Source organism: Schistocerca piceifrons, unplaced genomic scaffold, assembly GCF_021461385.2.
Source record: "Schistocerca piceifrons isolate TAMUIC-IGC-003096 unplaced genomic scaffold, iqSchPice1.1 HiC_scaffold_263, whole genome shotgun sequence".
Classification (NCBI taxonomy): domain Eukaryota; kingdom Metazoa; phylum Arthropoda; class Insecta; order Orthoptera; family Acrididae; genus Schistocerca; species Schistocerca piceifrons.
Window position 1 is genome coordinate 102,501 of NW_025728475.1, and position 2,500 is coordinate 105,000.

Here is a 2,500-nt window from a genome sequence, read left to right on the forward strand (position 1 = left end):
GTCACAAGCATTCACTTACTATAATCACTATCAACGAACCTGCCGCCCCCGCCCCCCCCCCCCCCCCTACACCTTTCCGTACAACAACGTGTAACCTAACCTAACCTAACCTAACCTATGTTGTACCTTAACCTAACCTATGTTGTACCTTAACCTAACCTATGTTGTACCTTAACCTAACCTATGTTGTACCTTAACCTAACCTATGTTGTACCTTAACCTAACCTATGTTGTACCTTAACCTAACCTATGTTGTACCTTAACCTAACCCATGTTGTACCTTAACCTAACCCATGTTGTACCTTAACCTAACCCATGTTGTACCTTAACCTAACCCATGTTGTACCTTAACCTAACCCATGTTGTACCTTAACCTAACCCATGTTGTGCCTCAACCTAACCCATGTTGTGCCTCAACCTAACCCATGTTGTGCCTCAACCTAACCCATGTTGTGCCTCAACCTAACCCATGTTGTGCCTCAACCTAACCCATGTTGTGCCTTAACCTAACCCATGTTGTGCCTTAACCTAACCCATGTTGTGCCTTAACCTAACCCATGTTGTGCCTTAACCTAACCCATGTTGTGCCTTAACCTAACCCATGTTGTGCCTTAACCTAACCCATGTTGTGCCTTAACCTAACCCATGTTGTCGCCTTAACGTAACCCACGTTGTCGCCTAAACCTGCTCTGTAATTGTTATACGACTCGTTCAATTACTGTAGTGTTGCCCACCCGCAACCCTCGCAATATAGTTCGCTACTCGCACTGCCCGCACCCCTGTGTATCGCTTCATGTTAAACACCTTGCAAGTCTTGCTCACTTTCCACATGCTCCTGCTGTACACTGTAATGTGGATGGCAGCAGGACGTACATGCCGCCCCTCCCCACGTCCCCACCTTGCCCCCTGCCTTCGCAAGCTGGTTGGTGAGAAGTTTGCATGTTCAATGCCCTTCGCATGCGACGTACTCAGGCTACGTTGTGGTGCGGCCTGTGTCAACTGTCCGCTGATGTCGTACGCGTGAACCACAATCTGTACTGCACATTCGTCCTTATGTACTGAATGATACATCGTGGCACATGTGTGACCGCACAACGACTGCGCCCAAAAACGGCGGACCATACAGTGCAAATATTGTGCACGCAGCTACGTGTCGTCTCCCTATGAGAGCTGGATTGCAGTGTGGTACGCCATAGAGACGTGTGGGAGGAACGGACGCCGTGGATGGCGATCAGCATGAGCTGTCTGTTGATGTATTCGGACCTAGTCGTCTCTCCTCACACACCGTGATGGCATGGTGCACCGCGTTCCATATCTGCGACATGCTACAGAGGCCGGTTGACAGTCGTTCGAGCAATGGACATCGCATACGTACGGGGGCCACCTTCCACGTATTGTCTAGGCGTGCACATTTTGTTGCGTGTATGTGGGCAGACGTAGTGTGGCGTGACACCTGACACAGGCATGCAATAATCGTTGAAGTTGCAAATGGCGATGGACGCCTGCGTTTTCTGGTGAAGTTACGCAAATGAACAAATGGTAACCTGTTGTGGTGCGGTTGTTCTCGCTAGGGGTGAATCGGTGATGGCGACGATAGGTTGAGGTACTAACCGGTTGTTCCAGCGATACCCACCATGCCGACGAAACTGAACGGCATCTGGGTGTGAAGCGATACGCGGCGGTGGCTGGGTGGGACCGTCCCCGGCCGGTGAGGGGGCGCCTCCCGGCGTGCTGGCCGCGCGGTGCGTGGGCGCACGCGCTACAGCCGGCTGGTGGGGGCGGCCAGTGGCAGGCGCGCCGGCCGACGGACGCGGCAGGCGTCGCAGCTGCGCGCCGGCGCACCCTGCGCGCGGCGCCGTGCGGCCAAAGTAGGTCCTCGCGGGCCCGGTGCGAAGCGCGGTGGACATCTTCAGTGTGCTGGTCCGATTGAGGACTGTGTGCGTTGAGGATGCGCCGCCGCCCGGCGCTCGGCGCCGCGACGCCGTCTGCTGCTCGGTCGCCCCAGCGGTTCTCGCTGGTGGTTTGTATCGCAGCTGTGCGGATGTGTTGGCGCGTGCGCTGTGCTGGGAGAGTTCGCTTCGGCACCCAAGTGGGGCTTTTGTCCTTCTGTGGCGCTGGCGTTGGAGCTGCCGGTCACCGTAGGTGGCGCGTGTTGTCTCCCGCCGGCAATGCCACGACAGCACGCTCCCGGGCCTCTGTCGGCAGCGGCAAGCTCAGTTGGGAGCACGGGTGGTCGCACCGAAAGCGTCTACTCGCCTAACTCCGGGCGATTGCGCCTCTCTCGAACCCGACCAAGTACTTGGGACGGCGCTGCGCGCCGCCGGGACCTGAGAGGGTTTCGAGGTGTATTGTGCAGGGGAGCTCAGCCTCCTCCTGTTTGCAGAATGATTGAGCGGACGCTTGCGTGTTCGCGCGGGCCCCCGGGACACACTCCCGGGCGGCCGGCTGCTCAGCTCTAGTTGACGCAGCTCCCTGGTTGATCCTGCCAGTAGTCATATGC

General features: G+C 56.6%; 1 non-coding gene across 1 annotated transcript in view; it reads left to right on the top strand.

Moving 5' to 3' along the window:
• Positions 1–2,469: 2,469 nt before the first annotated feature.
• Positions 2,470–2,500, top strand: part of LOC124743798 — a 1,909-nt gene continuing 1,878 nt past the window's right edge. The window contains exon 1 of the ribosomal RNA XR_007010565.1: positions 2,470–2,500. This exon is cut by the window's right edge and continues 1,878 nt beyond it. This is a non-coding gene — a ribosomal RNA (small subunit ribosomal RNA).